This window comes from Galeopterus variegatus, unplaced genomic scaffold, assembly GCF_000696425.1.
Source record: "Galeopterus variegatus unplaced genomic scaffold, G_variegatus-3.0.2 Scaffold117, whole genome shotgun sequence".
NCBI lineage: Eukaryota > Metazoa > Chordata > Mammalia > Dermoptera > Cynocephalidae > Galeopterus > Galeopterus variegatus.
In genome coordinates this window covers 696829-716989 of record NW_007726228.1, presented here as the reverse complement: position 1 = coordinate 716989, position 20161 = coordinate 696829, and positions in this window count along the sequence as shown.

Genomic DNA, 20161 nt, shown 5'->3' with positions numbered 1-20161 from the left:
GAGAGAGAGAGAGAGAGAGAGAGAGAGAGAGAGAGAGAGAGAGAGAGAGAGAGAGAGAGAGATCTATCATGAATTGTAACTTAGGTATTTTTTACTCCATGATATTCAGCTGGACAGGGTATGTGGTCCTACGTTTTGACCTAAGACCTAAAAGGCCCATTGTTTCACAATGAGTGTTGAATGTTTAATTTTTGTTTAGTCTTTCTTGAGTTCAGTAACTATCTGTACAGGCTCAACTGATATAAAATATATAGACAATGGCTCAAACACAGAGTATAAGATTTTTGTTTTGTTTTCTCATTAGTATAACACACTGTGTTGCTTCTAGTCATCAGTCACCTCCGCCATACAATACCCCAGGATACCTATGTATTATGTAACACAGTAACCCAGGATTCCCAAATTTCATGACTCCCCTACACTCTAGGAGCCTATAAGCATTTGCAGCCATTCAGCTAAAAGGAGAAAAGAACATGGAGGAGGTAATTTTGCTTTTGATAAGCCTTTGCCTAGAAATAGTACACATTATTTTTGTTCACATTCTAATGATAATAACTAGTCACATGATTACACCAGATCCATGGAGATGCATGGAGACCAAGGGAATGTAAAATCTGACTGATCAGGGTTTTCCAGCGATAGTTCTATATTCTAGTAGGCTGAAAATGGCTACCCAAGTTATCAGGTCCTAATTCCTTGATCCTGTAAATTTTACCTTATAAGGAGAAGGAGTCTTTGCAAATGTTATTAGATAAAGGATTTTGCCATGGAGAGATTATTCTGAATTACCCACATAGATAGGCCTTAAAGAAAGAGGTAGAGAAAAAATAGATAAATAAGATATTATCAAACTAAAAAGCTTCTGCACAGCCAAAGAAACAACCAACAGAGTGAAGAGACAACAAACAGAATGGTATAAAATATTTACAGACTATACTTCTGATAAATATAAAAATTATCTGAGGACTCCAAAGAACCCAATAGTAGGAAAGCAAATAGCCTGATTCCTAAAAGGGCAAAGGGTCTGAATAGACAGTTACAAAGTTACAGACAGATAAAAAGAATAAGTCTGGTGTTCTAGGCTAATTATATAGCTAATAGTATTATATTCTATATTTCTAAATATTTAGAAAAGAAGCTCTTGAGTGTAATCATCACAAAGAAAAGATAATTGTTTAGGTGATGCATATGCTATCTATCCTAAGTGAATCATTGTAAAATATATGCATATATTGAAACAATACATTGTACCCCACAAATATATACAATAAAAACTGGACAAATTAATTAATGTTAAAAACAGAAGACATACAAATGACCAACAGGTATATAAAAAAAAAATGTTCAAAAGCACTAATCATCATAGAAATGTAAGTCAAAACCACAGTGAGATATTAGCTCACACCTGATAGAATGGCAAGTGTCCAAAAGATGAAAGATAACAAGTGTCAAAGAGAATATGGAGAAAAGGAAACCCTCAAACACTGTTAGTGGGACTGTAAATTAGTACGACCTTTATGAAAAACAGTAGGAAGTTTCCTCAAAAAATTAAACATTGATGTACCGTGATATCCAGCAACTCCACTATTGGCTATATCCCCAAAGAACTGAAATCAGTATGACAAAGAGAAATCTGTACTCCCATGTGTTTTGCAGCATTATTTACAATAGACAAGAAAGACATGGAAGCAACCTAAGAGACGATCAATGGATGAACAGATAAAGATAATGTGTTGTGATATATATATGCACAGTGGAAAACTATGCAGCCTTAAAAGACAGAAGAAAATCCTGTCATTTGGAACAACATGGATGAACCTGGAAAACATTATGTTAAGTGAAATAAGCCAGAAACAGAAAGACAAATGCCACATGATCTCGCATGTGGAATCTAAATATCCTGAACTCATAGGAGTAGAGGGTAGAATAGTGGTTATGAGCGACCTGGGTCAGGGAGACCTTGGTCAAAGGATACAATATTTCAGTTGGATAGGAGGAATAAGTTCAAGAGATCTATCGCACGACATAGTCACTATAGTTAGTAACGATGTATTGTATTCTTGAAAATTACTAAGAGAGATATGAAGTGTTCTCACCACACACAAAAAATACTAGAAGTAATGCATATGTTAATTAGCTTGAGTTAGCCATTCCACAGTAGTGCACAATAAATATATTTCTATAATTTTATAATAATGATGATAATTTATATAATAACATGTAGTGCACAATAAATATATTTATATAATTTTTATTTGTCAATTTAGATAAATACAATTTTTTAAAAGGCAGAAATATATTTTATACAAACAGAAGAAGGGAAAGGAATGGGATCACAAGAAAGAGATTAGAGTTATGTGGCCACAAGTCAAAGAATGCCAGCTCTGAGATAAGTGTTCCAGTGCAGCCCTACACCTCCCCTGTGTTCCCCAGAAGAACCTTGTGCTCAATACAGGATGCACTGTCAAGCTCACAAATCACTTTGCAGTGAAAGAGCTCAGAGCTCAGCCAGTATGTTCCTGTTCCCTCTGTATGGGACACATGTAAACTTTTCTTGGAACTGCTTAGGTGTGTTCATCAATAACCCTCAGGCATGCCCCAGCTTTCTGTATTTCAGACCCCACAGAGCAAAGGTCAGGGTCCTTTTACTGCAGCACAAAGTGTGATGTCACACTGCACACATTGGCTCTCCTAGCCATAGGGGACTAACACATTGTAAAGGCTGGAACGTGTGTGCGTTTCGCTCTCTTCTTGCTGTAAGAAGCACTGTACCACTTGAGCTTGGTTTGCATGCTGTTGTCAGCCTCCTGAAATCATGCACTGGTCTCTTCCCTGGGTGGTACTTACCTGAGTTTTGACCTTGTCCACATTCATGTTATGTTCTATCCTGCAGCATATCCTGACCACCTAGAGAAACAGAAGAAACCACCAGAAGCTGGAAGAGGCAAGGAACCCATTCTCCCGTAAAGCCTCCAGGGAGAGCATGACCCTGACAACATCTTGATTTCAGTTCAGTGGAACTGATTTCAGACTTCTGGCCTCAAGTACAGTGAGAAAATAAATTTCTCATGTTTTAAGTCACCAAGTTTGTGATAATTTGTTACAGCAGATACAAGAAACTGACACATACTTTATGGAAGAAGAGAACACATTTAGCTGGACAGCTGGTCATTTATATCACAAGGATATTAGTGCCTACCTCATAGGATTATTATTGCAGGATTGAATGAGACAATTCATGTAAAAGAACATAGGATGGGAAGAGTTCAATTTGCAGGTAATGTGTTATATTAATTTATAAGTATAAATAAATTCCTAAAGTTTGCAAGTGATTTAAATATAAATAAGAGTGGCTGATCACATGTTCACTTGAAGTCTGACATTATTTCTTGGACATAAGAGGGAAGGGTGGAAACACAGTACTCTGTAATTGGCCAAATGCCCATGAGAGCCTGTGGCATATGTGCGTGCCATCAGGAATGGGTGGTAAGGAGGAGGGAGAAAAGCTTTGAGAACTGCTGATCTAAATGGAATCTGTACAGATTAGTACAAGGCAAATAAGCTTCTAACAAAAGATGCTTTATGAGCTTTAAAGTGTTACATTTCTTCTTCCAATTCCTTTTCCTCTTCTGTTTCTTCTTCCTTTTCTTTTTAACAAACATATTATTTTTGACTCTTATGAAAACATAGGCAGATTGGGAAGATGAGAGGAAGGCATTGGCATGGTTTTAAGAGAGGCGAGGTTAAAATTCCCCTTTGCTACCTCTGTTCTTCATTTTTAATTTTTAGAATAGCAAACTAAGGAATAAACTAAAAACAATATTTTCAGTTGAAGATCTGTATTATATGTGTGTTCCACCTATCTCTTCTTATCTTTCTACATGTGGACACTCAAGAGTTACATATATGTAATTACTCAAGTCATTGAGCCTACTGTGCCACGAAACCCCCTGGGAATGTTTACCTAAACAATATATATATATTTAAATCAGCTTAATTTTCTCTCACACTGTTATCATACATATGTACATGATCAGTGACAGAAACCTATAGTATTTAGCAGGGAATTTCAACTCTTTGTAACACAATAGTTTTAGTTCCTTCTTCCCTCTTTCATCCTCAGATGGTCTTAAATTCTGTGAATATACAAATATCTACCTAAATAAAATATACCTAAACACAAATATAAATGTGCATATATCACTGAACTACGTTTTAGCTGGAGAAAGTGAAAACACTGTCATTGGCCTATTTTTTTAGGTTATAAGGCCCTCTACCTCATGCATCGTCAATAACCAGAAATTCAAACTTTAAATTAGAAATAGTAACTATTATATGAGGGTACTTCAAAAAGTTCATGGAAAAATAGAATTAAAAGATAATACAAATCTTTCCGTGAACTGTTTGAAGTACACTTGTACATATAATAATATTAGCTGTTAATCCTTTACCATGAGTCAGGTCCTAAGACAAGTATTTTAGCTGCATTATCTCAATTTTTAACTCTCTCAGCATGTTGGTGGGACAGCTGTTATTACCACCATTTTAGATCTAAGAAAGCAAACACACAGAGTTTAAGTTATTTATCCAGGATTAGATAGCTGTAAACGGTAGAGTCGATGTTTAAACCATGAAATTCCTGATCCCAGAGCCCGTGTTCTTAACCACGACAAAGATGGCAAAGCAAGAATAGACATCCTGGACGATCTATGGTAACCCCCTTCCTATGTAGTTGCAAGAAAAGACATATTAAGAGCGGGAAGGGAGAAGGGGTTTATAGAACTCATCTAAAGTCATAAACATTTTCAGAGAAAGTTTCCATACAAAACTTAATGTTTTGAAAATGCTAGTTTTTTTTTTTCTTTTTTCTCAGACCATACTAAATCTTGTCATTATATTACATATTATTAATAGTTCGACAACTCTTCTTAAGCATGTCTGTTGTGGACATTTTAGCTCTACCTTCATAATTTTTTTAGCTTCACTGAGGTATAATTAACAAATAAAAATTATGTATGTTTAAGATGCACAGCTTGATGTTTTGATATAAGTATACATTGTGAAATGATCACCTCAATCAAGCTATCACCTCACATAGTTACCATTTTTGTTAGTGACTGTATGTGTGTGCATGTGTATGTCAGAACACTTACGATCTACCGTCATAGCAAATTGCAAGTGAACAATACAGTATTATTAACTACAGTTGTAATTTGCAGATTAGATCTCCAGAGCTTATTCATTCTGCATAAACGAAACTCTTTACTGTTTGACCAATATCTCCCCATTTCTCCCTTCTCCCAGCCCCTTGCAGCCACCACTCTGTGCTCTGCTTCTACGAGTATAACTATTTTAGATTCCACATATAAGTGAAATCATGCAGTATTTGTCTTTGTGTCTTATGTCACTCAGCATAATATCCTCCAGTTTCATCCATGTTGTCACAAAGGGAAGGAATTTAATCCACCTCCCACATAATATGTTTTTTTAAAAATGTCATTTCTTTATGATGCAAACATTTGAACTCCCCTCTCCTAGCCATTTGAAAATATCCCAAAATGTATTGTTAACTATAGACACCTAGCACTACTAGAACTCATTCCTATCTTGCTGTAATTCGGTATCTGCTAACCAAACTCCCCCTATCCTCCCTCCCCCTACACTTCCCAGACTCTAATAAACTCAATTTTACTCTATATTTCTATGAGCTCACTTTTTTTTTTAACTCCCATATGAGTGAGAACATGTGCTATTTATCTTTTTGTGCCTGATTTACTGCACTCAACATAATGTCTTCCAGGCTCATTCGAGTTGCTACAAATGACATGATTCATTCCTTTTTATGGCTGAGTAGTTTTCCATTGTGTATAGACCACATTTTTTTTAAAAAAAATCTATTTATCTGTTGATGGATACTTATATTGATTTCATATCTTAGCTACTGGAAATAGTGCTGAAATAAACAGGGAATACAGGTAACTTTTTGGGAAACTGCTTTCCTTTCTTTTGGATAAATATGCAGTTGTGGGATTGCTGGGTACTCTAATTACCCTGATATTATTATCACACAATGTATAAATGCATCAAAATATTATTATGCATTCCATAAATATATACAACTATTACATGTCAATTTGTTTTAAAAAATGCAAAATCAGACTTGCCTAGAACTCTCAGAAATCTTCATATGTTAAAGAAACATTCTTAACATCAAGAAAACAAAGATCTCACACCAATAACACACTTACTTGTAGGTAAAGAAATCTTTTCATTAAGTAATGTTAAGTGCATTACTGTAGACATAAGATCTTTGTTCCAAAAACACAGTACTAAGCACACATACACACACAATTTTAAAAGTAAAAGCTAATTTTTACTGAGTCCTAAAAGCCCACTACTAGGATGTCCTGAAGGTCTAACATATTGTATTTTCACTTGACTGCAAATTGACTGTGTTTTTGCATTTGTTAAGTCCTAGCCTTAAGGCATTTTATCTCAGGCAATCAAACAGGATTTCTGCTGTTCATATCTCTTAATTTTATTATTCTCAAGGAATCTCAAAAAAAAAAAAAGAGATCATAAAGGTTAACATGGCCAAACCATCAGCATTTATGTAAATCTACCTCCACTGCTCTCCTCAAAATAGCCCTTTAATCTGTACTCATTCATTCATTCATATGTAGTAATCATCTAATACAAATTAAAATATGAAGAATTCAATAACTCTTCTTCAGAGCTTTCATTGTGTGGTAGAAAAACGAACTTGGACTTAAATCCAGGCTTCACTGCTTCCCACTAGCATTATCTTGGACTAATTACCTAACTTCTTACCTTACTTCAGTTACTTATTTGACTTTGAGTAGTAAAATTATTTGTCACTAAGTGGACTAGGTAAATAATAGATATTGTTGTAGTCTTTATTGGAGTTTCCTCTGATAGAAGACTCTGGTAAAGTTACAAACTTTGCTTTAGTTTTCTCATTTGTTAAAATTATAGGATTTGGGGAAGATTAAGTGAATTAATATATGTAATGGTGCCTGGTATATAGTGAATAATTAACGAGTTATTATAATGTAGTACTATTAAAAATAAGCAAAGTTCATACAGATATAAGCATCATTAATGTTTTAAAATAAGGAGCTCTTCAAATAAGATTAAGGAAGTTAATAAAAACTTCTTGAAGGAAGTTTGAACTAAATTGCCTGGAAATTTAAAAGCGAGGGAGCTTTTGTTCAATACATTAAGATTATAGGGAACTGGAAAGGCCTGCTTGAACATAGATGGCACAACATGATCGAGTTAACAGCTACAATTCAGAAACAATTTTTCCTGGGCTCATGCAATTTATATTCCTTTTTTTCCTGCTTTCCCATTGTGGGGCTTAGTAGGAGACAATCCCTCATGGAGTTTGGTCAGCTGTCAACTCTGAAGTATGATTTTTCCATTTAGGTTTGTGATATTGATGGACATGAAATTTGCTTAACTTTTTCATCTTGAAAAAGGACTCTTTAGTCATTCTCTTGTAATTCACAAAAAGTCATATAGAACATGTATATGTGTGTGCATGCTTGTATGATGGTTATGTACATGCTTTTGCTGGCAAATTTTTTGAAAAATTTCACAAAAAGCATGCACAATACTCTCATGTTTGTATCACAGTTCACGAATAAGTTAATGTTGTTGCATTTGTATCTGCATAGATGGACATGTTTTTACTTTTATGTATATTCAAACTCACATGTCCTGTTTTTCCAAGAGCTCCAAGGGAATTTCAATATATTTACTATATATTTTTTCTACCTCTAATTTCTGCTAAGCACAATGCCTTTCACATTGAAGAAAGCTAATAAATCCTTGCTGAACTCCAAGTGATGAATGAGTCTTCCTGAACATGTTTGCTGAGACACACACACACACACACACACACACACACACAAGAAATAGAACAGTTTAGTGAGAAATCCTTTCAAGCCAAGCACCTACTAAGTACCTAGCAACATGTTAAATGCTGCAAGTAGAGGTGATGCATACACACAGTTGAGTGCTAACACTTTTTGTGGGGGATTGGAGAAGATGGGATTCAGATTTTTTTATTTACAGGACAAACTTGAGGCAGAAGGGTTGAATCAGTGTAAATTTGCCCATATACTGTAAACATGACAGAGAATGGCATCAGTGAATGTGAGAATGGCAAGAAGAGACAGGTACAAAGGAAGGCATATTACATAGGGTTTAGAAAACACGAGTTACAAGGTAAGCTCAATCACTGACAATATTTTGTAACCTTTTACAAGCTGCTTCATCCCCATTAAGATGTCAGTGTCTTTATTTGTAAAACTAGGGTTTTAAACTATAACATTTACTTTGAGCATGGCTTTTTTCTGCTTCTCGCCCATCAGTGTAGCTGAAATAATTTAAAACTTTTTATTTTTTTTTTTACTTTTTATTGCTGCATAGCAACCCTAAATTTTTATGCCTAAAAAGAACCAATTTATCATCATCCACAATTCTGTGGCACGACTAGGCTCAACTGGGCTTCTCGTTTGCTCCATGTAACATCGGCTAGTGCTGCAGTCACCTTGGTCTGAACTGAGTTGAAACTCCTAGATGGTTTATTCACATGTCTGGTTGTGCATGCTGGCTCTTGTCTGGGAGCTGAGTTGGGGCTGTCAAATAGGAGCACTTACAAAGACTATTGGTAGGCCATGGCTTCTCAGATAATGCCAGCTAGGTTTTAAGAGAAAGTGTCCCAAATATAAGTGTTTCAACAGAGAGGAAGGGAAAGGGGCCAGTCCCCTTTAAAGCTGACACAGTATCATTTCTACCATATTCCACTGAGTGCTGAACCATAAGATGAGCTGGATTCAAGAAGATAGGAAACAAACATTTCAACTCTCACTAGGGAGAAAGACAAAGAAGCCATGATTATCTTTAAGCCACCCATATTTTGCCCTTTGGTCATAAATCACTTACGTTCTTTCATTTGCAAAATACATTCCCTCTTTCCCCCAGACTTTTGAAAGTCTTATTCTCTTATTTGATATGTCTCCAAGAGCAGACTGTTATCATCTAAATGAGGTCAAGGTTATAGATAAAATGTCTTGGGTGTGGTATCTTCAATATGAAAGTCCAGTGAACTAAAGAGACTAATGTGACACTCACATACTCAACATATAATGGTAGACAGGGACAGGAGAACAACAATTCATGCTCCCATCCAGTGCTCTGCTAGTAAAAGATTACCAACCATTCTCTAGAGACAGTAAGAGTGTTTATTTGTGACATATGCTGATTTCCATGATGTAAATGCTCTCACCATGGCCAATTTCAATGTGCTGTTAACTAGCTTGCAAAATTCCTGAAAATTTAACAGATGGCTCTTACATACCACTCTGTCCCATCCAAGAAAGGAAAGTTGGAAATGGAACCCTTATTAATAGTTCATAGCAGTGCTGAAATCAAGCTGGGCACATACTGCAATTACTTTTTTAGAGTCATGTATCATGGGAGTGGTTCTCTATGTCTCTTAGCTCTACTCTCTGGGCTCTTGGCTCTTCTTTCTGTGCCATTCTTCCTTCTCCACAGGAAATATCCCATGTTCGCCTCTAATCAGCATGTTCAGCCTTCTTCCTGCACATGGGAAGTTGGAAGCTCTGTCTCTTTAACTCCAAGTTTATAAAATCCCTTTAAATTCTGTGTGGGTCTCCTGTGTATCAACTTATAATTCACTCCATAGGTCAAAGCCTACATTAATCTATTAACCAAAATTAAGGGCCTGTCAATCATTTTGAAACTGGTTGCTTATTAACTTAGGCTGGGAGTCACTGTTATGAAACAACACCCTTAAGATACTTAGGACCCTTATTTTCTAGCAGAGATTTCCTAAGATAAATGCCCTTTAGAGAATTAAGAACCCTATTGCCTGGCTTAGAGGCAATGCCTTAAATCTATGACCCTATGAAAAAATCTAAGAGATTCATTCTGGAAATTTGATATTTAGACCATGTTTTCCTGATAGTGCCCTGGATTTGATCAATGCCTTAAGAGTCTTTTGAGGAGGATTTAGGGAAGAAAATTATTATTTGGTAAAGCCAATAAGTCGTAGCTAAAAAAATTTCTATACATTCTGCTCGAAAACTGAACAATTCCTTCTTTATTTCGTATCTCTGCCTCTGTCTCTGTCTCTGAATATGGACATTATCATATATAGCTAAAATAAATGAGTGATCCTCTTTGACTTTCTGCCTGTAAATCTTCTCAGCTAAATCCACAAGTTAATTAGGTATTTTTCTACTTTCTATGTTACTGTGGGTGACCTTGTGCAACACCAATCTTTCACCACTATCTGACATGAGTAATCATTTTTTCAGCTTCAAGTAAGACTTTTCTCCCTGCCTTTCCCACTTTTTCTAGCAGTGTATTTAAAGTACAAGCACATTATGACTACCTCTTAGTTCTGAAGCCAGTGCCAAACATTCACACTTTTGCTAAGACAACATCACACTTCCAGGTACCAATTACTATTTTGGTTATCTCTTCTTGAATAAAAAATCACCCCAACATTTGTTGGCTTACAGTAAGACAAGTGGTATTATCATTTATGATTGTTTGGGTCGTCTGGGCTCAGCTGAATTTTTTTTTGTCTCACGTGATATTAACTGGGGTTATAGTCATCTAGGAGCTAGATTGGTCTAGAATGCCACAGACACTCACATGGCCAACAGTTGACTAAAAGCTCAGTTGGGCTGTTGAGCCTACATATGGCCAATCTCTGTGGCTTGGGCTTCTTGTACCATTGAGTTCCAACACATAGCATCCTAGGAAAAAATGTTCTAAGAGGGAAGAAGCAAATGTTTCCTGCCCTCTTGAAGAGTACACCTGGAATTGGTACAGCATCACTTCATCCTTCGTGTACTCACAAGTAGTCACAGGACCAAGACAGATACAACGAAAGGGAGAATAAACTCCAGTCCTCAAAAAGAGTATTACAAATAATTTTTGGCCATTTTTAATTCACCAAATACATTTTATTCTGTTTCATGGGACCAAAATATTTTAGGCAACCAAAGAGAACAACTTTATATCTATAATGTCTGATGAGTTTTCTTATATGAGACATGGCTGACTGTATCTCATTCTCCCTCACTTCTTGAATTTGTGTAACCACCAAACTTGAAAAATATCTCTTTCTGGAAAGGGATTATACCTAGACAAATCCCCACTGCAAATGATCATGGACTATCGCTTCGTGTCTTCTGGGATGACTCTCCCTGTATGATTTCAATGTTGGATATGCACAACAATATTCCCCACTTATTTACTGCTGTCACTCTTACAGCCATTCTCTCTCATCTCTGCACAGGAAGGAGTTTCTCAGACTCAGAATATCCAGATGCTAGGCCTGGCTCAGCTATTTTGTAAGTGACCTTGTGTAAATCAGTAAGCTTTCATCAATTTTCTAATTTATGATGTGTTGATAAACATAAAAAAAAATAATGTTCCATTATGCAGTTATGTGAAAGTGCTTTGCAAAATGTGTTACATTTCTGTGAAGGATGACTGTCCACTCACTTTGAACCCTTCTGCTGAACCCTCTGGGGAAACAGCTTGTGCTTATGTGGAATGTTTTGGGTTGGCTGAAGCCAGCCAGCTGACACTGACTGTCACTGGAAAAGAGGCCTCCTCCCTGCACAGCCACTGCATGCACTATCGCCTTTGGGAAGAAGACCATACCACAGTGGGGTCCCCATCTGTTTCAGGCAGCCAGCCAACTTCAACCTGTCAACCAACCATCTCTTAGCCTAGTTGCTCTCTTCACATTACATCCTAAATTCCAGTAATTTCCATCTGTTTTGATGATTGTTTAGATACTTGGCCTATAGGCTGCCAAATCATCAGTTTGACTAATGCGGGTACTGGGTTTAACAGATGTTTTGGAGCTACATAGGCATGTGGTTCATATAGAGAGCCTTGTGTACACCCTAGGGCTCTTTGGGAAGGTGACAAAAGTTTTTGCAATATGTACAATGTTCACTTCACAGTCTTAAGCCATCACCACTACTGTTGGAATCTAGGAAATAAAGTTAACTTCATGCATAGACAGAATGTGTTACTCGATTCCCAAGTAAAAACACCACCCTTTTGTCCCACATTCTTCTTTCCCTGGACTAGTCACTTTGCCTGAAACTCTACCCTTTTGCACACTTTGGAAATTAGAGATCAAAAATCATCACTAGTTAGTAACAAAATTAAATGAATTGATTATTAGATAAGCAGTGTTCCTTCTAATTGAGTCCTGAAGTAACAGAGCAGAGGGCAGATGATAGGAGATGAGGTAAAATAACATGAAAGTTAGCACATCCCTGATAGGGAAGATGAGCACATTAGCCACTGAGAGAAGAGTGTAGAACACAGGCCACTGAAGTGAAAAGCAGGTGGGGAGAGGAACATTCTCCAAAGTGGTGTGGAAGGACTTCTACTAAGCAGATGCAGTAGATGGGGTGATGCTGGCTGACATTACTTGAGGAATGGTGGAAGCTGATTACTCCAGCCATCACTAGGTTTACTAACATCTATTATACTTAACTCAGGCAGATTGCAAAAATAGCCACAATATTTTGAATCAATGCACATTAAGAAGTGAAGCTGATTTCCACCTCCTTTGAATCTGGGCTGGGCTTTGACCAATAGAATGTAGAGGAATGGCAGTGAGCTAATTAGAAGCCTAGGCTTTAGGAAATCTTACAGCTTCCCCTCTTGTTGCTCCTGCAACCTGCTATCAGCTGTGAATAAACCTAGGCCAACCTGCCGGAGGAGAGGTGAGGAAAACAGGTGCTTCTGTCACTCCAAATGATGACCTGTCAAACCCTGGAGGCAGAGCTGCCTATCTGACCTGTACTGACCACAGATGTTTGAGTGAACCCAGCCGAAAACAGCAGAACAATCACCGAGTCCAGCTCAAATTACTAAGCCATAGAATCATGAGCTAATTATGTGATTTCTGTTTAAAGACACTAAGTTTTAGAGTGGTTTATTATGCACCAACAGCTAACTGACTGACTAATGCATCAAAAATAACTCCAATTTTAGAGTTATTCAGAGTGCGTGGGGTTCATTTGACCTTTCTTCCAGAAGCAATATGAGCTTGTTGAGGATTTAAGGGAATGCTGAGAAAATGTTGATTATAGTCCTCTCAAGTTTTGATCTGCCTGAGCTAAAACCCCTAACCTGCTCAGAGGTTAGGTTTCTTCTACTCAAAGACAAAAGACTTTGAAGAGATGATTATAAGGAGGTGATTGGTGATTGATGATGGTTTTATCATCTTGTGCAAGTAGCATTTACATCTTAAAGCACATGACACTTAACCCAAAGTAGTGAAAGTAAAGGTAAGGTAATAATAATTAGTAGTGAAAATAATGATGATGTAATACCTCAGCTGGTGAGGTAATAATGATAACACAATAATTGTAGTAATTGTAATGATAAGAATAAGACCATCGTTACCGAATACTTCCTATGTTTGGGGTGCCATATTAAGGATTTCAGCAGCACACTCTCACTTAAACTTCACAATAACAATGTAAAAGAAGTATTATTGCCCTCATTTTATAGATGAGAAAACCAAGTCTCAAAAAGTCAAAGTGATTTTCTCAGGATCACGGGAGTAAGAAATGGAAGAGCTAGGAGTTAAATCTTGCTTTCTATTACTCTCAGAATCATTTTCTTAATTACTTTATAACTCAACAAATAAAAAAATAGTACCTACAATAAGCCAGGCACTCTTCCATGTAGGGGGAATAGCAAGTAAGACTCATAAGATCTCTGATTTCGTAAGGTTTATATTACAGTCAGGGGAGATGGGGCATAAACTATAAGCAAATAGATAATTTAAGCTGGTGGTAAGTTCTATGAAAAAAATAAGTATAATGCTGTGATGGGCAGTAAGTGACTGGTTATTTTAGATTGCATGGTTGTAGGCACTTTTGAGATATAAATGGCAGGAAAGAACAGCCATGCAATATCTGAAAGGGAATGATTCTAGTGAGAGGAGATTTAACACACAGGGCACAGGGCCACAATGAGAGACAGAGGGTATGGCTGGAACACAACGAGGAAAACAAAGTGTGTAACCAAATCTGAAAAAAATAGTAAGGAGCTTGATTATTTAAGGGACCTTATGATCTAAATGTAGATTATAGTGGACAGTTTAGATTTTCTTCTAAGTGCAATGGGATATAATTGGAAGATTTTAAACAGGTAAATTGCATAATCTGATATATGTTTTTATGAGATAACACAGGCTTCTGTGTGGAGAATGCATTTTACAAGACAAGAGTGTAACCAGTGAGACGAATAAGAAGTCTTAAAATACCCCCAAGAAATGACGATGGCTTGGACTAAGGCGATAACAGTGGAGATGGAAAAAAACAGATGAATTTAGAATACTATTTTAGATATTGAGTTGATAGAACATAATAATAGAATGATGGCATCCAAAAGGGAAAATAACCAAGGATGACTTTTAGATTTTAAGATTTCAGGGTTACATACCTAAATGACAAGAACAGTACCAGGTCGTGAAGTGAAGAAAAGGCTCAAAATTTGTTTTTGGTAATTCATGGTATTTTATATCCAAACTATATAGTTAGGAAGATATTTTATGTAGGATTGTGGTGTTCAAGCAAGTCAGTACCAGAGATAAAATCATATTGGTTACCAGCAAACAGATAATTAAAGCCATGAGGCTGGCTGGCTGGACAAGCTCACCTAGGGAAAGAGTTTAGATACGAGAGCAGAAACGAACAGAAATGATCCCTCGGCTGCACTGAAAGTTAGAGGTCAGGCTGAGAAAGAGGGACAAACAAAGGTACCTGAGGAAGAAAAGCTTGTGAGGTAGAATGAAAACCGGGAGAGTTTGTTGTAAAGGAAGCCAAGAGAAGAAAACAAAAGTTTTTTTTTTTTTTTTTTTTTTTTAAAAAAAGAGAAAGTGATCAATTGTGTTGAATGTTTCTTGGGGTAGTTAATGATCACACCATTTCAGAAGGCTCTTGACAATAAAAGCCTAACTAGAGTTTAGCAGAGAATGGAGAAGAGAAAGTAGCTTATTACTCTGCTACATGCCATATTTTGATAGGGAAATAATGCATTTTGCAGAAGTTCACCTTTCAGTAGCTGTCTAATTATAGTTGGCTTGTTCAGAAATGACATAGAGAAATGGGTATAGATATAATAGCAGTGTGTCTCTGAAATGAAAGAGAAATGCAATAATCTTCAAATTTTACTAAATTAATTTTAATATAATCTCATTATAGGCCAAGCCCACTTTCAACAATATGAATTCTAAAGATATATGATAATCTTATATCCAGAAGCAATCAACTGATGTATAAAAAGTAAATGGCATGTAAAGTAACCTCTCAGATAGAATAAGTTCCTCTTGACTAACAAATAGTTTTTTTTTTTTTTTTTTAAAGATGACCGGTAAGGGGATCTTAACCCTTGACTTGGTGTTGTCAGCACCACGCTCAGCCAGTGAGCGAACCGGCCATCCCTATATGGGATCCGAACCCGGGGCCTTGGTGTTATCAGCACCGCACTCTCCCGAGTGAGCCACGGGCCAGCCCAGACTAACAAATAGTTTTATGAGGAAAGTCAACATTTGTGACTTGGGAAGAGGAGTATGACTGATAAGTGGTAAGAGAGAAATTGGAGACGGAGTGTCATCCAGTATTGCCAGTGCACAAGTTGGTAACATCTAAGGAGGTAGCAGAAATCAATATGTGGAATATCTAAGTTCTATGGAATTAATGATGATGTAAATGAAAAGTCAGGAAAACGTACTAAAGGGAGGAGTTATATGATCCAGAATGCCTGATAATGCCAGTATTTCATTACTAGTAAGTCCCAGATGATTTAGAGAAGAAAGAGACTGGTGGTGGAGGGACCTGCTTAGAGGCTATTGAAATAGACCAGTGGAGAGATAATGAGGTATGAACTAGGATATCATAAATAGGAACAGAGGATGGAGAGGATTTTCAGATACGTTGCAAAAAGAAAAAAAAAAAAAGAGAAAGAAATAATGGTTTGCTAATAGCTTCATTGCCGTGGGCTCATAGCAATCCAGTCCTGTGGTCAAATCCATAGTGTGTCAGGCTATTATCACTTTACAGTGCATAAACTTGTGGTCTGAGTATTACTGATGGCTGCAGTGTGTGAACAGTACAAAGTGGTGGGGTTGGGAGTATAAGAGGCAGATGTATGGAGAGAGCACTGAGCATCCTCTGCAGCACAGCAAATTGCAGCATGTGGTTGGTTAACTGATGAGGACATTCTTGGAGCTCTTGAAGACACCGTAGAGGGTTTTGCTTACCTCTGGCCATCTGCTCCAGCCCCAGGTATCTTCTCCTCTTCTGCTCAGGTTCCCGTTTTGATTTGTTATAAAATAATAGGGGAAGAAAAAGGAGGAGGAGTAGGAGGAGGAGAGGAGCTATCTCCTCCTCAAATTGTTCTCACTCTTGGGTCTGTATTGGGGAGCAGGGGCTATATGATTGAAGTCAGACTTAAGAACACTTGACTCCAGCATGGAAAATGGACAGAGGGATTGCAGCCCTGACTGAAGTTGGGGTGAAAGCCTAAAAGCCCAGACTTCTTGTCTGGCCGTACTCAGGCCTCCTAATGACCTGAGGATCGTGGGAAGTGCAGTTAGAAAACCATGACTCCAACACTCTCATATCTTATGCTGGGAAACTGAAACTCAGAGAGATGAAGTGACTGAAATCACATCCTGACCCTGAGCTTTTCTCATAATAAATTCATTCTATCCAGAATTAAAGATTGTCGCTGCTTTCCTGTGGTTCCTTGATCATTGGATTCAGTGTGCCTTTTTATTCTAATGTTTTGACATCTGGGATTTTACTGACTAGTCAATCCCTAAAGAGAGAAAACATCTGTCTGTAAGCACAAATTTTATATGTAAACTAAGCAATCCAGAGCCCATAACCCCCACACAGACACCTCCTCTATCCAGCTCTTACACTCCAAGCCGATATTTTCCTGACCTAAGTACCCCATCTCCTGGTACCAGACAACTCAGGGCAGTCCCTACACCCCAAACCTCGCTGAATCATTCAAACTAGGCAATCCTGCTTAGCTTGTCTTATCTGGGTCCTACTAAGGAAACCACAATAAGAGCTCTTGCCCACATTTTCCTCCCATTACTCCTGCTTCCTGACCAACCCTGGTGCTTCCCCATATGGCCCTGCATGGTGGGCCATGCTCCCTCTTCTTGGGAACTGTGAGTAACAAACTAAGTTTTCAATGTCAGTCATCTCCTGATCTGTTGGTCTCATCATACCTGAATAAAACAATAAAACGTGTGTTTTAAAACACTCATGCCTCTATCCCTGTTATTTGTCTTGTTTACCTCACCTACTATAGATTGAGCCCCTGAGAATATGCCTGTCTTCCACTTTGTAGTTTCTGGTACAAATAGTAAACACTAATACATATATGCTAAAATCATGTATGTAGGTTTTTAAATGATGATTGTAAATCTATTACATGCAAAATTTTCTTCAAGGCATGATCACCATTTTTAATGAGCTCCTAGTCAAGTCTTAGAAAAAATATGTATCTTGGTAATTGAAATGAAAATGTTAGGATGTATTATGTCAAAATAGAAACTTAGATAAGATGTGTTCACACCCACCAGGAAATAAAATTACAACAAGAAGGTAGAATTTAAGAAGTGGAAGGGGGTGTTGATAGGCAGTACTGGGTATATGGCATTTCAGTTGGCAGATATGATGTAAATAAAGTCATAAAAATAGAAAAACAATGGAATACTTAATTACCTTGCTTTAAACACTTCAACTGTGGGAGAATGTCTAAACTCGTTACTATCACTTACAAGATAAGACTCTGTTCTGCCTTCTCCATCTGTCCAACTCTTCACTCATTTTCTGAGAAGCTTCCTGTGATTCGCTAAACCCAAACTTCTTTATCCATTTCAGTGTTCCCATGGTCCCCATCTGTCTGAACCACAAAACTTACAATATTGTTTAATTCTGTTCAATTGTCTGTATTTCTTGTTAGACTCTACACTCTATGAAGGATGTTTATGTGTATGGGGTATTAATCTTGTATTGCTCATTGCTGTATCCACATCATCTAGTACACAGTGAATATTCAGTAAAGATTTACTGGTTAATTTATTGAGGAAAAGGGGGAAAAGGAGTTTTCCCAATATGCCTGGAGCCAGGACTGTGAATCTCAGCTGTGAGATGATCACAAAGGGCTGAAAGGGAGTGCAATTATTAACTGTACTGCAACAAAAAGAATAAATGGGACTTTCCTGATGAACCAAAGTTTTAAGTTACAGCTTGCCTCAACTATTTACATTTAACTTGGTGTAATACAAAATTTCACAGAAGACAAAAGAGGCATCCATAAAGATAACTTTTCAGAGCTCAATCATTAATGTTCCCTTCACTATCCTGATCATCTATTCTTGCAAAGCTTTGGAGGACTTCAACCTTGAATGCAAAATGTTCCAGAGAGTCTAAGATAAAGCGAAATTATAATAGTAGTAGTAGTAGCAGCAGTAGCAGCAGCAGTAAACTGTTCATTTTTAATTGCTTCATTACAAGTTACTACAAACTTAGTGAATTTAAACAAAACAAATTTATTATCTCACAGTTTCTGGAGATCAGAAGTCCAGATGTGGAATGACAAAGATTCTGTACCAGGCTGAACTCTAGGTGTCAACTGGGACTGTGGTTATCATCTGGTTTTTGTGGTTCTCTTCCAAAATTTCGGAGTGTGGGAAGAATTCCTTTCCTTATGACTATAGGACTGAGGTCCTTATTTTATTTTGCCAGCTATCACCTGGGGACCAGTTTCCACTCCTAGAGTCCAGTCTCCTATCTTTGCCATGTGGCCCCCTATATAGGGAGCTCATGAGATTGATGTTTGCCATCTTCCAGTCCAGCTTAGAGCATCTCTTTGGTTTCCTCTTCTGCAACCAACCAGAACAAGCCTCTGCTTTTAAAGGGCTTAGCTTATTAGGTCAGACCCACCCAGGATAACCTCCTTTTTTCTGTGTAATGTAACATAATGAGTAATATCTCATCATATTCACAGGTTCGACCCATATGCAAAGGGGAAGGGATTATACAAAAATGGGGGGCATTTGGGGTCATCTTAGAATTCTGTCCACTGCATATATCATTTTTGAACAGTGCCATAAAACAGGCACTATGATTAAAATTGTGTATACATTATCTTAAATAGCACAATCATCTCGTGAGGTTGATGTTGCTATCTTTATGTTAAAACTGAAAAAAATGAGGCTTAAGGATTAGAGTCAATGCTACAGTACCACTTACATGCCTTTATCCCTGCATTAGGATTGAAGCCCTATTCTTTCAGCTGCTGGGAGGTTTAGTTCCTGGTGGCTCTTAGCTGAATCCCTCTCCAAGAAGTGTCATTAAATAAAGAGAACTGATCCAATCAAGGCCACTCTGCCTCCCTAAAGGAAGCTCACATCCACTGACTGGAACTGTGGGTTGTAAAGTCTCAGCCCCTCAGCCTTGAAACTGCACAACGCAACATCCAGCCCCAGAAGTTCTCAGAGAATTGGGGCTTTGTTACAAATCACAGCGTCTGGGTCTATTTCAGGGAATCTGACCTCATACAAGAAGATGGAAACAAACAAACAAACAAAGAAATAATAATAATAACATGCCCAGTTCACAGAGATAGTAAAAGCTGGAACCAGTATTTGAGCCCACGCTATAACTAACCCATGCTCTAAATCACTATGCTGTACTCACTCTTGATCACCCTTATTAGTCACTTAAGCATCACAAACTGAATAATTTGGAAAATGAGCATGTCTGTTTTCCCTGAAATCTGAGACCAATTTGGACATTGTATTATTTACACAAAGAGGAAATGGAAGAATATTTCACTTTCTTATTGGAGTCAAGATGCACAATAAACCTGTGATTGATTTCATGCAATGTTAACAATTCAAATAATTTTGGAAGTTGGACAAGAAATAATAGATCTTCTAGGCTCACTCACTTTTTAATCTGGAATTGCATCTCCAGTGTCACTGCCTGAATGAATAGGAAACTTAAGCTTCGAGGTTAATAGCTCC